The following is a 17,891-nucleotide window of genomic DNA, read 5'->3' as shown; positions in this document are numbered from 1 at the left end:
TTGTATTTCACGTGTATTTCAGTGTACGGACTATGATTGAAGAAAAAAGTTCTGCTCTTTTGAGGCTTTAACCCTAAAATCCACAATAAGCATCTCACTAATGGGTCCCTGGAGGAAGCCCCAAAACCCAAACTCATACCACAGAATGAAACTCACAGGACAGACATTGGCTTCCACAAATATGTGTGTTTGAGTGTATGTGCATGTATGGTTGGTTGTGTGGGGAATTGTTACGTTCAGCACAACTCTGACGTCCAGTCACATTGAGTTCAGTTGAAAACACCTTTTAAAGCAGTGGTTTGAGTAACTGTTTACACTAGGTTTACATTTTGTATATCTTTGTTGCGTAACGGGAAATGACTTGTGTGTGTGTGAAGCCTCTTTTACATATACACTCCTGAAAATTGCCAAAAAAAAAAGTCAGGAGTCTCAGGTGGCAGGATTAGACATCAAAGCCATGGTGTAATGTTCATAACATGACTGCAGATGCCAGGCTAAGATAACAGGTTCAGCATTTATATCAGTATGTATGAACACATACATGTGCAGGCATTGTGGCCTCATCTTGAAAATGATTCTCCTACTTTAACTATGGGTGTTTTCATCCATTCTGTCATACGTCACCCTTCCAGGTTTGTACCGGTCCCATTATCATATTGTCTCCCCTTTCTTACAGTGAATTTTCCAAAACAATTCCTGCAGTGCTCTCACATCAGCTCACCCTGACTTCTTGCAGAACTTTTACTGGACATGGATAAAGTCCTTGGTAGCCCAACTGGCAAATTTCAAGAAGGTTCCAGTGGCCTGTTGCACCAGCTCTTTATAAATTGGTCCAAAGTAAGAGTGCACACTAAACCATATCTTGGAATGAGCTAGTTTGTACTTAAAGTTGTTTCATTGTTTGGTTGCACCATGCTGACAAAAGGTTCATCTTAACTAGTAGAGCGTTATGCCCAAACAAACCAAAGTATTGTCACAGAAATTACGTTTTCATTACAAGAAAGATAAGATTTAAGATGTTACTTCTGCTCAGGTTAGAACTCAGCTGTTGCAACCCATGCTGCAACCCCCGGTCTTAAAATATGAAGCCAATGCAGAAGTGATATAAACTACAGTTCATCCAGCATCTGACAATCTTTGGAGCAATATTAATCATGTTCACAGCCAGGTTCTTAAAATGGTTTAGGTCTGAATAGCTCATATCTCTATCGGCACACACCCTGCTGGAGGTGAATTTTTCTATAACTAGTTATTTTTTAAGATATTAAACATACAAGTCTTGCCTAAATAAGGGCATGGTCGACTTGATTGACAGGTGGGTTCCCTGTAGCTGTTAGCAAAGAGGCTAAAGGCCCGCTTCTTTACCTCACACTAGTTCAGCATTTCCAATATGGCTCCTGCTGATGACTAGCTTCAAAACAGCGCTCAACATACAGATGGTTGACTTCACGGATACTACGTCCATTTATTACACCGTCTATGGTGCAACCCCTTAAATGTTAATAATGTGTGAACACTTTCCTAAATGAGAAATTGTGTTCAAACTCAACTACATTTTAATTTAGAAACACAGCTGGTGCAATTTAGTACAAGAGTTTTCTGTATATGTGGATATAGTCTTACGTTTTGTAAGTATTTAATGGTGTATCAGGTGGTCACCTTAGTCTTTAAGCACTTATTCCAGCATGGATGTTGAATAATGTTCCTGTGGAGCACGTGGTGAGTTATGTCTGGGACAACCCCTTTCTCTGTGAATTCAATGGTTTCTGTGAAGTACAAAGACGAAAGTGATTGAACAAAAGTCAAAAAGTGACGAAGGGAACTTTCCAAAAGAGGAAGAAAAGGTGCATTTGTATATTTTGTAACCATTAGAGAACTACAACGTGAGTTCCTGAAAGTAGTAGAAAGAGTTTTCTGATTGATCTGCCATCCTGATGTCTTTCATTGCATCACCACTGCCGTGGAGTTCCCCGTAAAAAGCCTTGCTTACATCTCTCCGGCTCGATCACCTTACTGCATTACCGTGTATTTAAAAAACGAATGACCACCGATCATCATAATCAGCTCTACATCACAGGCTGGGAGCAGAGAGGGCTGAGGGAGGACGACCGCAGAGTCCACAAAATGAGGCCACATTCAGTGCCAGCGGACCTGCTGCCGCCCGGCCTGCACACACAGCACGTCTCTGCTGCTAACGCCGAGCTCCATCAGGGCTGCATGCCAGGAGTCTTAATTAAGACAGCTATGCCAAGTCAAGAAGTGAATTCCCCCCTTCTCACACACACACACACACACACACACACACACACACACACACACACACACACACACACATACACGCATACACACATACACACACACACAAACACACACACACACGGGCACAGAGACAAAGGCACAAAAACTCTTGGATGGACGAGCTGCTAGACGCAGAAAACCACCAAGAGACGTTCAGATCATCAGTTTTATGAGCCATGAAAAAGCTTGCACAGTGGGTGGTGTGTGTGTGCGCACGAATGTCTGTGTGTGTGTGTGTGTGTGTGTGTGTGTGTGTGTGTGTGTGTGTGTGTATGTGTGTGTGTGTGTGTGTGTGTGTGTGTTGGGGGGCTGCTGAAAGAAAAAGACTATTTAGTCACACCTACATGAGAAACCTGTCTCCTCTTTCACAGACAAGACAACAACTGAGTCTGAGAGGTCTCGACACACACACACACACACACACACACACACACACACACACACACACACACACACACACACACACACACACACACACACACACACACACACTCACACTCACACTCACACTCACACACTCACACAGTAAGCTCGAAATGCACAACAGAGCAGGGAAATCATGAATGAATGCTTCCTTACATGCCTAATTCCATGACTAACTTACCTCCCGCCATGGTTGTGTGTGTCTGAGTGTGAGGATGTGTGTGTGTCTGTGTGTGAGTGTGAGTGTGTGTGTGTGTGTCGAGAGCAGGCAGCAGTGTTTAATCCGTTAGAAACGACTGAAAAATGAGAGAAGACACTTCTGGGAATAGCAAGCCAATGGAAAGTGTACATACAATCACTTGCTCCCTAACATCAAAAACACACACACTCACACACATTTCGAAACACACACTTATAACACCCCTCCCCACAGCCTGGGGGTCACAAGGTCACATTCCTCCTCCTCAATCAGCCTCAGGATTTCACACACTGGGTCGGAGATGTGGGTGTGCAAAGGTTGTGTGTGTGTTTCTGCCTGTCTGTGTGTGTGTTGGGGATGTTTTAGTGATTTGTGGGGGGTCCGACTTGAGGCCGAGGAGGGGAGACGTGGAGAAAAAGAGGGGAGGCAGCGGTAACACCAAGCTCGATCATTCTTAACGTAAAGCTTAGAATAAAGAATAAATAAAGAATTCATGTTTTCTTTTCTTGAATTAAACACTTTTGGAAACACTTCTGTTAGGGAGTGCTTCTTCTTCTGTGGTCCTTAGACTCCATCCAGCCAATAATCTATTACTGGTGTTCTCTTTTACATCTATAGTGTCATTTTGGGAGCATTAAGTCTTGATTTTGACATTGAAGAAGCTCAAAACTTCCCTTCAGTTCACACATATATGACCCTCGATCAAATCAACCTCTTATCTAAACTCAATTACATAATAGGTGTTGCCAAGGTAGCCGTGTCAGTCTCAGTTATTATGCAAGAGCTATTTTTAAATTTAATTCTATCTCAAATTTGAATGTGTGCACCAGATTTTCTAAAAACTACAAAAAAAATGAAGGGAACGGTTTGAGAGTGGCAAAAGAACAAGGAGGAGGAATGACTTGTATGCGGTGCAAAGATGGATTGAGAGGAGAGAAAGGGGGGAAGGGGGGGGGGGGGGGGGGGGGTAGAAGTGTGTCTGCATGCCCTGTAGGGGGGAGAGAGGGGATGGAGGAGGGTGCTTTAACAAGGGAAAGCAATAAAACATGTGGCTTTGCATTAAAAAACACCTACTTCCTCCTTCAGTAGGGACCTCAAATCTGGTCCTGCATACCAGCCAGCATGCTACAGTGTGTGTTACAAGCCAAACACACTCATGCACAGTGTACACACAAGCACACATAGGAGAGGTGACTTGAAAGAGTGTGTGTCTGCAAGTTCATATTTCCAGCTCCAGCCATAAGATGATAAAATAAGAAATGTAGACAGTTCAAGGTTGGGTTTCATCCCTCTAATACACACACACACACACACACACACAGGACGTCAGCCCACAGCAGACACATGAGATACACTCTCATAATGCTCACAGTCAGGCATAAAAACAGCCATTAACGAGCGGCGGAACTTTCCATGGGCCTGCCAACTAGCAACACCAACACGCCTGGCATGCTAATGCAGGCACGTAAAGTTAGCTCTGTGTGTGTGTGTGTGTGTGTGTGTGTGTGTATGTTTCATGCATGTGTGTTAACTATGTGTGTGTGTACAGGTGCATGCTTGATCCCTTCGGCCAGCTGACCACACACACACACACACACACATACACACACACACACACACACACACACACACACACACACTTGAGAGGCAGCTCCTCAGTGAGCCATTTCTATGGATGATCCCCTTCGAGCTCTCCTGCGTGTTTCGACTGAACTCTGCCAACTGATGAGAACTTGTTGAGAAACTTGACAGCCTTATTTCTGAATTCCAAACATTTTATCTCCCCCATCGTAATCCCTTTATTTCGTCAGCTCCCCTCCACCCGCACTGTCACCCCGCTGCAGTCGTCTCTGCTGCAGCGAAACAGCTGCTGTCAGGGACTGTGCGGATGACAAGCGATGAGCAACAACTCAAAGTGCAAAAAAACAGAAGAGACCGTTCCTGATGAGGTCACTCGTTGCATCATGTGCCAAAAATGTTGTGTTTGAGTGCATCAGCACAGATGTTGATGATATCTGCACTGAAATTTACAACATTTCCTCACTGACTGACGTTATTGTGCTGTACTGAGTTTTACTTTTCCAAGGTGCTGTTCTACCCTGACAGTTTAAATCTAATTTGATCCGTTTTTCAATAATAAATCTCCATAATATCTGTTGTGCTTCTACAGCTATCACTAATGTTAATCAGTTTAATCATCTGTAGTGTTTTCTCAATAATTCATTCATCATATGGTTTTTAAATTGCCTCTAAATAGAGGGTGTTTTTCTAAACTTAAGTGTTGTATCCAACCATAGACTGTATAAATAATGGACGGAGTATCCTGAGCGCTGTTTTGAAGCCAATCGACAGCGGAAGCCATATTGGATATGCTGAACTCAACCAGGCATAGTGTGATGTAAAGAGGCGGAGTTTGAGCCTCCTAGCCAACAGCTATGTGTTCCCGACCGGGAGTCAAGTCAGTCATGTCCTTATTTGGGCAAAAACTTGTAATCTTTATATCTTCTGAACATTCGTGTTAGAAAAAAATCACCCCCCGTGCAGTGCGTGCCGATAGAGAAATTAGCTACATAGAGTCAAGCCGTTTTTTGAACCAGGCTGTAAACATGTTTATTATTTCTGCTGCAAAGATCATCTTTTTTTTAATTGGTGTCTATGTGGTTTCCGGTGTTTCTGCAGCCAGCCTCAAGTGGATTCTCAATGAATTGCAGTTTATAACACTTCTGCATCGGCTTCATAGTTTGAGACCGGAGGTTGCCGCTTGTATCCAACTTGCCATTTAGTTACAAATTCCCGTGTGAGGTGTCTTAAACACATCATCTTTTTGATTTAAAGTTCTTAAAATATATTTTTAAAAGGGGCATTTAAATAATTGATCACCCTAGTTTAAAATACAGAAGCTCCTGAAATTGTTACTGTACATGCTGTACAATATTGCACCATTAGTGTAGAGATGAAGCATGTGTGAACACATTTCAGGCTGATCAAATGTCACTATCAGTGAATTAGTCCTCCACAAAAACGTAGCAAACACTTCTTTTCATTATTAAACCGACCGAGCAACACATTTGAATATTTCCTTTTTTACCTGTTTTTTATTCTTTTCTTTTCATTGTAATCTGATTATCATCTATTACATAGCAGTTGTCACTATTGCATCCATACCTATGAAGCCTGTTTAACTGAAATTAATTGAACTGGACTAAGCTGTAGAAAAAACAGCCACTGGCCAGGGCTGTAGCTTCAGGTAACTCCAGACTCTATGATTCCGGTTTTGGTCATGTTAAATAAATCATACTCAATTTTAGTTTTGTGTTTTCTCATCTTTTGACAAGTCGGTAGTTGGAACTTTAAATTATGCTAAAACAACTGGGAAATTAGTCACTGCAGAGCATCCAACATAAAATAAATAAATCAGTCATGCATACAAGTTAGAGCCCTACTCCAAATCATATGTATGTATATATAATGACATAAGGCAATAACTATCTCGGTTACATGAAGATATTATAATAATTTAAATTGGTGTATGCCCCAAAGGCTGTTACTTTTCTTGTTTGAAAAAAGTTTAAGAGTGGAGAACTTCAGTGACCTTCAATGAACCTTGAGGGGTGTTAGATTTAATTCAGCAGGCCTCACATTTCTCCAAATGTCAGCGTTTTTAACTGAAACTTATAAAACTAGAGACAAAAATTGACATTAAACATTCAGCTGTACAAGCAGAGAAGATGAGGAGAGGGGGAATGCAAGCGGAGGAAGGGGGGGGGGGGGGGTAAGAGGGAGATGGAGGGTGGAGAAGTTGAAAGGCTTCTTTTATCTTCTTCTAAATCAACTGTCAACAATGCAGGAAATTATCAAGGGAGACAGAAAAGGGGGCTCTGGAGAAGGAGAGGGGAGGGGGAGGAGGGGTGGAGGGGAGGAGGGCAGAGAGAGAAAAAAAAGAAGGAGGAGGAGGAGGGTAAACATTACAGCCCTGTGCCAAGCAAACATGAGATGCTGGGATACTTCAACAAAACGCCAGCGCTCATATGGGAGAGAGACAGAGCGAGACAGCGCGAGAGAGCACCAAGGACGGAGAGAGAAGGAAAACCGGCTCAGACACAGACGCAGACGGAGGGGTAAAAGCTGGGAAACAGAAAGTGAAAACATCAAGAAGCAGATAACCAGCTGTTGTCAGGAGATGGGAAATAAAGTTGGCTTTCTCTTTTGGACTTAGTGTCTCTATGAAACTGTGACCTGGAGTATGATTGTAGGTTTAGGTTTTTCAAAAATTGTAACTGCGCACGTAAAAAAAAAAAAGCAAGGCACTTAGTGTACTTAAAAACTTAAATAACAAAACTAACAAAAAACACTTTATCCAAGCCTACATTACACACTCTACAAGATCACACAACAGGGCAAAACTCCTTGAGCTTTGTTTAAACCTAAACATCTAACCTGGTCCTTGTGTTCAATCCACCATTTGTGTGTTGGATTGAACAGGCAGTAGGTCCAATTTATTCAATCTATTCTAACTACAGGTTGAACACTGTACTGTATGCATTGCACAATGTTATATTGAACATTGCATTAAATTTAAAACTCAAAGATTACAAGTTCAATCTACATTTTGAATGCCAGATTGAACAGGTTGAATTACAGGTTGAACGTTGTATCCACTGTCACAGTGACACATGGATTTTCTGCTCAATCCACAATTTGAGTGTCAGATTAAACAAGAAGTAGGCTGTAATAGCACAGCATTCCCACAATTAACACTGACATTAAAATAATTTCAAAATAAAACTCAATGTCGTTACAAAAAGACGAAACAAACAGCACTTTTGGGACACTGTATCACTTTCTGGAAAAGTTGCTTGTGATTAAATAACACCTCTAATAATAGTTAAAAAGCTTACAAGCTTAGGCATTAAATCCATTAGTTCATTGACGCAGAATTAATCTGAATATTTTGTTAACTGATGCATGTGAGCTCATTTTTCAAGTTAAGATTATTAACATTTGCAGTAAGCTAGCATGTGTTTTGGTTAGTTTAACCTCTAAGAATCTGCACTCCATCATGTGACCCCCACACATCTAACAGTCTGCTGCGCCACTAGGGAGAACCCACAATCTGCACTGTGCTTCATCAGGACAGACCAGTCACAGAGACAAGAGGAAGAGAAACTGCAGAAACTCTCCTGCTGCACTCCAGGTGTCAACCTCTTGACCCCACAGAGCAGAAACACCTCCACACACCAGACCCACCAATCACAAACCCTACCATCAGCAGCAGGCGAGGAAGCAGGAAGCAGGAATTGCCGTGTTCACTTGACCAGACCCGACCACACCTCTGCTACAGTAACAGTGAAGGCGTGGATCTTTCTGGGAAGCACACCTGTTGCATTTTAAAGAAACAGATGGCGTTTTTTTTATGCTGACTGCAGACATAGTTTAGTGATGTATGTAGAAATGAAATACAAGTTAATAGAAGGATGATGTCCTAATATGGGAGGCTGATCTAGGCCTACTCAAAGGGTCATTATGAGAAGATACATATGATGGATGATAAGCTGCAGTTCTACTGAAAGTGGAAAATGATGAAGGGTGGATAATAATGTCTGCAAAAGCCCAGCGCATTGCATTTGCTATTTTTCTAAACCTTACAAGGCTTTTAGTGTATACAGTTGTGCTCATAAGTTTACATACCCTGGCAGAATTTATGATTTATTAGGTAGTTTCTGTTGTCTTTATGATATAAAAAGAGTAAACACAGTTGTTTGATAAAAAATGTTGCTTCACCCAACCACTAACCATGAGTGAAATAAAAGTTTTTCTCTTATCATTCATATTCTCTGAAAAATGGCCAAAAAAAATCACAAATTCTGCCAGGGTATGTAAACTTATGAGCACAACTGTACCTCCCATATTAGATCATAACGGTCCTATTCTATGCAAAACAACTGTTATTTTCTATAATGTCTACTTTATTTCTCAGGTTAATTAGTTGCTTGTTTGATCTGTACAGTATCTAATGCAATCTAAGGGTATGCTAAAGGCAACATCCAAATACATTTAGTTTAATATCTCAAAAAGAGATTACACTTTGATTGATCTTGGATCAGATCTTTACATCTGAAATGCAAATAACTCAATCTATGTCCTTTACAAATCCATGTCATTGCGTATAGGTTTGGCAGTAGGGGCTTTATCCTCAAAACTGGTCATTTAAAGCAGCTTTGACTCCTCGAGGATCAGCACAAAATAACTAATGGCGACCGTTTTTCACCTGTAGCTCCCTCCCTGTTCCTCGCCTCTCTCTCACATGCTCACACACACTTTCCATAGCTGCATTGTCTTGTCTGTGTAACTCTAGATACTGTTTCAGCTTCTGCCCCTGATACACAAGCACTGCTGGGAAACACTACCCCTCGGATAACATGTTCTAGGTTACCAGTCAGACACGAATGCACACCCACACACAATAGCGAGCATCACCCTGCCCCTTTTCTGACCCCCTTTGGGCCAGGAGTACCTGACAGTTTGACCGGACCAGAACTGTGAACCCGAGCGGTTAGAAATTTGAGAGTCCAAATTAGACATAGCGGATGCTCTTGGCATCACGGGTCCTAATGTAATATGGAGACAACTTCCTCACTGCACTTAAAATAACCTGTCTTGGGATATAAGAGGCTGAACAATTTCCTCTAAAGCACAACAAGCTGGGGTCACTCTGTCATTTCTTACCATCACCTGCTGAATGTTTGTCACAGAAAGCACTCTAAACTGACTTCTCCTCTCTGGATTCTTCACATTCATTCTGCAGTCTTTGTTCAAAAACTCAAGTGGAATAAAAAACCTTAAGTGGGATCAAACAAAGCGGCTGCAGTCAGAGTTACATATTTCCATCCCACAGCCCGACACAGAGTTGCACCTGAGTGACAAAGCCGTCATGGTTACAGAACACAGGTCAACTTATATAAAGTGTTATTCAACCCTGTGCCTATTCATGGGAGAGACAGAGAGCGGCCAGAGCAACAATGGCTCCCTGCTTTTACCTGACTCCTACCTTGTCTTTCTGCTCTGTTATATAATTACAATATATTCCATTAAAAGTCAGAAAAAGTGTTTCACAAGTGGCAAACTAAAACTTGCTTCTGATTGCATCAGTTACAGTGAATGTCTCTGCTTACATTATGCTGTTGAACGTCCTCTAGCAACACATTCCTAGATCTCCTCAGTGCCAGCAGTGCTCAAAACTCCCAAAAAACTCATCCTTAAAACTTCACAATAAGAGCATTTGTAGAGACGTTTGCTACATGCATACAAGAGCAATACTGAAAGTGTTACATCACTTTGTAAATGTCACCCTATGGAGGTGTGTTTACATTCTAACTTATGTTAAACCCAAAGAGGCTTATGGCTCTCAGAGAACATGGTGCAGTGATATAAACCTCATTCAGCTCCTGTTAAGAGGGGTATAAGTGCAGTGCTTAGCTAAGAAAGAAAACTTTGAAAATACAGATTGCACCTTTAATCCTTTGTGAGCTCCAGCTCTGCACCTGGAACTTCAGGCTGCACAGGTACTCAAACAGAAGTCCCTCATTTCCATGTCTTTGTGCCGACTGATCAATTACAAAATAAGTGATTGTTTCATGTGTAACACACTCTCTTGACTCTGCAGCGAGGGAGGCTGCAGGCCTTGACAAACAACCCCCTGACTGAAACCAGAGAATCAGAAAAGGAATAACCCCAGGCTGCAGCGCGGAGAGCGAAGCTGAAATCTGAGGCAGGGTCCGGGTGAGAAATGTGAAATGTGGAAAAGATTTAAAACAACACTTGAGGTCTACAAATCTGGAAGCTTCATATCTACAATAAAAGAGCCATTCTCCATCTTTCCCTACTTCCTGATATCCACACATCACCTTGACTCTCTGTCCATGACCCAAACTTTTGATGCTAAAACCCTTTGATGCCTCTGACTTGTGGCAGCGAAATAAATTGCCCATTCATGCACCACGGAGAGAATTCCTGCGCTCCTACCTGAACTCAAACACACCTTTCCAGCTGCAAAACAACAAACCATTTCATGCAAAACCTCCTCAGAAAAATCAGAAATCACCAAGACAAAAAATTACAAGGCCACATCAGCCTTTCACTGCAGGAATGTCATCTGACGTCATGTATTTGGGATCGGATTTCTCCCTCTCCTCTTTTTCCCCCCTCATGAAAAAAAAAAAGTGTATGCATGTGTTTTCCTGTTGCCTATATTCTCCAGCATGCACTGGATCTGAGCCCGGAGCAGGGGGGGTATGTGATTCCTTAATCATAGCCCCAATTATCCCCCCAACCCCCCCTCCGCTCAGCATGACAATAACCCCTCAGTCCTGTCATGAAATTTACAAAGTGATTACAAAATCTGATGCAAACCCCCAAAATTTAGATCTGCTTTTGCATCTTAAATCCCCCCCACTCCCTGTCCATGTCACATCTTGCCTCCTCCTCCTCTTCACTGATGACTTGGAGGGGATTCTTACATTTTGTGTGTGTGTGCGTGTTTTTGTGATATCAGTGTACGTGGAAGGCCGACATAATCGATCGTTTCAAGCAGGAGAGGAGCCCAATGTTTGATTTCCACGTCTGCATCAGGAGGGAGAGAGAGGGAGAGAGAGAGAGGTCTGTCTTCCCTGCACAGACAGACACGTAGTCGTTTCTGAGAGGGGGAGAGAGAGAGAGAGAGAGAGAGAGAGAGAGAGAGAGAGAGAGAGAGAGAGAGAGAGAGAGAGAGAGAGAGAGAGAGAGAGAGACTGGCTGGAAGGAATGCTAGGATATGCTGGAGTTGATTTTTTTCTCCTCCAAAGCTCTTTTTTCCTGCAATCTGCACCCGCACACAAACTGCGTGGAAAGTCGCTCTAAAACAGCCCCTTCAGTGTTCCTCCGCAGCTCTCCCATGCAAAAGAACCCCCTATAGAGGCAATTCAATGATTTCGCAACCCCCTCTGTCAAATCTGACTGCCTCAGCATCTTCCCTTCCAAAGTTATTTTCCAGCTATAAAAAGTGCTCATTTCCTGATTTTGAGCAGCTACAACACAAGCGAACATTTCCACAAAGCAAGTCGCAGCAAAACAACTGGAGTTTATTGCAGACATGAAGCAAAGAGAAAAGCTTTTCTCCTGTTGCGCACTCACTCACTCACTCCATCTGAAGTCCTCGGAGACAAAAACACATTCTTTCCTGAAAGCTGAGAAATCAGGACCACAAAGAGGAGACTCCAAAACGCACAGCGACACAAGCACACGGCTAAAGTGAACGACTAGTCCTCGCTGTTTTGCTCTTTCCTTGTTGTTTCAGAATAAAGAGGAAAATAGCCCCAAAAAAGTTTCGGTTCTCCCCCCCTCCTTCTCCGCAGCAGCACTGAAGCAGTTTTCCTTTTTCCTTTGCGCTAGCCAAGTGGCCCAGACTGCCGGCGTCAGCGCTCAAGCTCTCCAAACTCTCTCTCCCTCACACACACACTCTCACACACACACTCAAGAGACACGCACTTCTAAAAACTTTTCCAACATCGACTCCATCGGCCCTCCATAGCCCGTTTCTTCGCGGGCTTGTTCGTACCGTGATAGAAGTGTAAACGAACTCACCTCGCTGCAATAAAATAATCTTCAAACAGACGGAGCTGCGCGTTTTTTTATTCCCAGGGTCGGGTCCTGACTGTCTGCTGGCGCGGCGCGACGCGTACTGCGAGACTCCGCCATGTCAATCAAAACGCGACGCACATGTAGGTCAGAGCCCGCCTCTTTACCGTAATACACGCTGCGCACGCTGAAAAGCCAAAACAGAGGGGAGAGCTGCTGCAACACCTCTGGAACAGGGACTATCAGCATTAGAAATGGGATTTAGTATGGCTCTTTGAAGGGAACAGGATCTTGTGGAGCCGTTCCTTTCACAGAGCCGTTAAAAAGACTGGCTCTTAACCCTCCTGTTATGTTGCGGGTCAAATTGACCCTTTTTAAAATCTACTATAGGTAATATATGCCTTCCAAACCTTCTAAATGCAGCATAAAAATCTGGGCAGCATGTGACAGAAGATGAGTTGTTTTAATTTATCAACATCACTTCAGTTTAGAATAAAATAAACAAAAATCTATGCCATGTAAAACTATTTGCATTTATATTAAGGGCTTTCCAATGTACATTTAAAAAAGTTTTAACATGCATTTTAATGAAAAACAAGTGAGTTATCCTCATTGAACCATGATCTGTGAGAATTAAAGAACACCAATGGACCAAATCTTGATTTAAATGGTTAGTAATGGAGTCAAAAATTAGATTAAAAAAATTTGCATTGGGATTTTTTTGGTTCTGACACTTTTGGATAATTGAATAAGTCCCGGGTCAAATTGACCCAGGAACATATTTGCTGTTCCAGAGAAACGAACATAACAGAAGGGTTAAAGGTGACATATCATGCAAAATCAACTTTTTAATGGTTCTCTACCTGAAATATGTGTCCCTGGCATGTCTACAAACCCCCCAATAATGAAAAAAATCCATTCTGCCCCTGTTCTGATTTCTCCACCTTTCTGTAAATGTGTGTGAAACGAGCCGTTTCAGTTTTCAGTGTTTTTGTTACGTCACAACGACATCCGGTCTGTAACAGAAGTCAAAGCTCGGAGCTTGTTCAGCCCATAGACTGTATAAAATACAACTCAAACCCTGCTCTGTTTTTCATTCCCTGCACACGTGTGTGCTAACAAGGAGCTTAGGAGGGAGGCATGCTAGTTGTAGGCTGTCTTAATAAACACAAAGGTCGGTTTTACTCCCCACGTCTGCAGATTTGAAGATCTAGTGGATGATTTTTATTTATCATGGATAAGTGCTAGTTAGCATAGCCACATAGCTACATGTTCGTAGTTGTGTACCAAGACACACGTCGACATACTGACAAATAAAACAACAAGAAACACTAAATCTGTGACCAATCCTTCAGAAAGGTCCTGCTGCAGACGCCTCTCTGTCAGGATCAGATTCTGGATCAGATTCAGAGGGTTGGAGTAAGGCGGGTCTGTGAGCAGCCGTGTATATTCAGCCATCATGTAAACATTAGATCAACATGCTGGGGAGCCGAGGGCACATCCACTTCCTGAGGGGGCGTGGTCAGAGAGCTCATTCTCATTTAAAGGCACAGACACAGAAAACAGTCCCTTCTGAGCAGGGCTGAAAAAGAGGGTTTTTCAGGCATGCCAAAATCTGATTTCTAAGTGGTTTTTTGAGCATAAACTTTAAAGACATGTTTGGGGACCTCTTAGACCAATATATTTTGATGAAAAAGAGCATAATAAGTCACCTTTAAAATCATATTTGCAAGTTCAACTGCTGCTATGTAGACCATAATACATTCCTGGTTCTGGACTGAACCTCCATCTTTAAAACAATGGTTTAATTACTTTAGATATATCGCTCTCATAGAAAGGTCACTGGCTGTATTCATAAGGCACAAGCATCCACTGTTGAGTCTTGGGATCTCCTTATTACTTCTCTTTTAAATGTAAAGCTATGACTGATGTTTTTTTATTATTATTAATATATAGAATATGAAACCTACACACATAAGCTATCTAATTGATGGATATGTCCTTTCAATACTCTCCCTCTTCTATTTTATTTGTTATTTGTATTTATTATTTTTTTATTCCCAATGTATGGATGATGGTGTGGCCTTGTGTCACTTCTCTTTAATTTACCCACTTGTTCTCTGTCATTATTTTTGATTTATATTATCTTTATAACACGGCATTGGTGATATGTAAATGGTTTGTTTGACGGCGATGTCATCTGCTGTGAAAAAATTCAATACAAATTTTGATCACAAAAAAAAAAGACTGGCTCTTTGGCTCATTGTTATATTTATTTATTTTTTAGAAGTCAATCAGGGGTAACTCGTTTTATCAAGGAATCAATCACTGGTAAGATAAGATTTGGATCAGAATAATTTAAACTTACACATCCCACTCTACTCTATTGGTGGGAATTATTCTGAAATATTGATTATAATTTCATTTGGCATTGTAAACATTCCATAAGATGATGCCATATCCCCATGCTTCCACAGTGAGATCACTATTTGGAATTTTCCCTCACCTAAAAAACTTTGTGGGACCATAAAAACTACGCAGGCTACAGATAACTTCCATGCAAAACAACATTACTGTAACATTTTAAATGCATGTCTTCACTTAAGTCAGCGGTGCTGGCTAACCTCCCCCCCTTAGTTAGCTGCAAATATATAGGAGCATTCACGTGCATGGAGGGAGTTGTGGACAACTCATACTCGGAGATGGCATTGGTCGTTCATCTGAAGGCAGCGTGACAACTCAGACTCAAGGGGCACGCAGGTGACACGTGAAGGCAGCATGGGCAACCTGCATACAAAAACAGCTCCCAAATGAACGGCTCGCAACTGCGAATCGGTTCTCATCGTTCACTTAAAAGAGCCGTTCAAAAAACCGACTCGTTCGCGAACGTCACATCTAATCAGCATGAAAACTTTAAAAATTGAATAAAATCTCAAAAGTAGTTAAAACAACAACTAAAAGAGACATTTAACTCTAAACTGTGTCTCGTATTTTTGTCCATAAACCTAATATCAACAAACAGCCAGTGTTACCTAGCTTAGTAATCAAAACAACGGCACAAGGCTGTTAAAAATAAAAAATATGTATTATATAACACATTTTATGTCTCAATTTTATTGTCTTTGGGATGACCTTATAAGAAAGAGGGAGAAAACAGTCATAAACATGCTATCAAAGTCTGTTTTGACACATCATACACCACCCTTTTATAAAAAAATAAAGGCCTAGCTATTCAGAGTAAAGGTAGACATTTAAAAGGCCAAACCTGACCGTATTACATAACACTTGTTGTTTCCAGGTGATATTTTGTCCTTTTCTGTCCAAAAAAAGTGTCTGCACCTTCCAGCAAACAAAAAAACAAGCTGAATCCAGTTTTATCTGGTTACTTTTATCTTCATATGACACACAATCATCATACTGGGACCAGCAGCAGCAGCAAATGACCTGCCCTGACCAGTGTCATCATGCCTTCTCTGGTCACTTTCATGTTATCAGCTCTTACAGCGACTACATAAAACCCCTACATTACAAATAAATGTCTGTAAAGCACAAAAACAGCGTGCCACTTTTCTACAAGCATTAAATATTCCAAACAGTCTATCTATAGCAGGTTTTGAGAGAGTCATGTGTATCAAAGCCCAGTCCCACAAAAACAACTCCCAACAGCAGGCCAAAGTCCCTCTGGTGGCTGCACTGACACTCAACATCTCTCAGCTGACGGGTCCAAGGGTCAAATGTCTGACACTGGAGTTTATGACAGAAACATCACAACATGGGTTATATTAAAAAAACATTAGAATAGGAGCATGTTTAAAATCAGTGTAATCTGAGCTGAATTTGGTGCATAGATGTGTCAAAATCAGACTAAGGATTGGGTTTAATCTGATACACGAACAAGGATTCTGTTTTAATGTGATTCAGCGTTAAAACAGAATGAAATAGCACAAATAAACAGCAGTACTCCTCCTGTCAAAAAACTTAAACGAATTAAAATAGACCTTAAAAAGTAAAATACATTTAAAAGATGTATTCATATTTTTAAAATGTCATAAAAGAGGGTTACAGTTTTGCCAAAATGTGCACATATTGCCCTTAGAGTATGATAAACTACACTGTATAACATGCAGAATGATCCAGAAGTGACCAAAGGCCACGTGTGTGCACGCATTTCTCTCAATCGATCATCCCTGCACCTCTTATTGTATCATAAATGAACCCAGCTTCCTCTTACCAGATGTATTACAGCACACTTACATGTATATGCAAAGGTGTTTTATCTGTTCGCTGATTATTTGGGCCTGTTGGTGCTTGATTTTGAGACATTAATGCCAACAGGTACATGTCAGGATCAGAGAACAAGAGCTGCCAAGTGTTCCAGTGCCAAACACACAACATTAAACGCTTCCATTACACATCTACATACCAATCATTTTAGGTAAGGACTTTTCCTAATCTTTTTCTGGTGCATTTCAGAGTAAAGTCTGAATAGATGATGCATAACTTAGAATGAGTTCAATGTCATATAAAGCATATTTCCCCCTAGAATTAAATATATGATTATGAAGGATTTTTACTGATGACTGGAGAGTTTGGTTGCAGAAAAAAAAGACAAAAGTTAATTATATGCTGCAACACAAGCCCGTCATTAGTCTGAACTCAAATTTTCAGATAATTTCAGCATGCATGACAAAGCTTATTGAATATTTAGCTCTTTTGTGATCATGCCTTCAGTTTGAAATAACACAACAAGCTACATGTAGAGCAAACAACACAAACACATTACCTTCTATGCACGGTGTACCCGTTTGTCTTCACCAGTATCTCACTCTTTCTTTCTGTATTTCAAGCAAGCACACTCAGCCAAATACACTCATTGCCCCTGGGTTCTAGATTTCTCTATTTAAACACACACCCTCTCTCCCTCAAACACACACACACATATACACACACACGCACACACATTCCAGTAACTGCACTGAGAAAACAGCCACTAGTGTAATTCTAAGCCAGAAGAGAAAAAATATGGCTCTGCATCAGGACAGTGTGCCCGTGAGGAATAAAGTCAAATTCAGATCAATTAAATAAATGTTAATCTTCCTGCAGGGGAGGCTGATGTGGCAAGAATAGAAGGAGTGCTCCCACACCTAAAACACACACAGGTTACTCACACACAGACTGTGGAGCCCCCTAACTGCAGATATAGTGTTTGATATGTTACATTTGTTTGTCACATGGGCTCATTACTCACTGTTACACTAGTGGTGTCAGACCAAGGGATCAACTTCATGCTGTCTCTGCATTATAGATGGACAGAAATCCCAGTGAGTGACATGTTTGACTTTTAGAATCAAGTCAGATA

The 17,891-nt window shown here is 41.4% G+C and overlaps 1 protein-coding gene across 1 annotated transcript in view; it reads right to left on the bottom strand.

The window, feature by feature from the left end:
- fndc3ba (fibronectin type III domain containing 3Ba) overlaps window positions 1-12,635 on the bottom strand; it is a 125,148-nt gene extending 112,513 nt beyond the window's left edge. Inside the window, exon 1 of the mRNA XM_034675756.1 lies at window positions 12,539-12,635. The gene's annotated coding sequence lies outside the window, so the exon portion shown is untranslated. The remainder of the gene's footprint in view (window positions 1-12,538) is intronic.
- Between the last annotated feature and the right edge of the window lie 5,256 nt (window positions 12,636-17,891).

This window comes from Notolabrus celidotus, chromosome 22 (assembly GCF_009762535.1).
Source record: "Notolabrus celidotus isolate fNotCel1 chromosome 22, fNotCel1.pri, whole genome shotgun sequence".
Taxonomy (NCBI): domain Eukaryota; kingdom Metazoa; phylum Chordata; class Actinopteri; order Labriformes; family Labridae; genus Notolabrus; species Notolabrus celidotus.
Note: the sequence above shows the minus strand (reverse complement) of the source record. Positions and strands in the feature narration are given on the sequence as shown.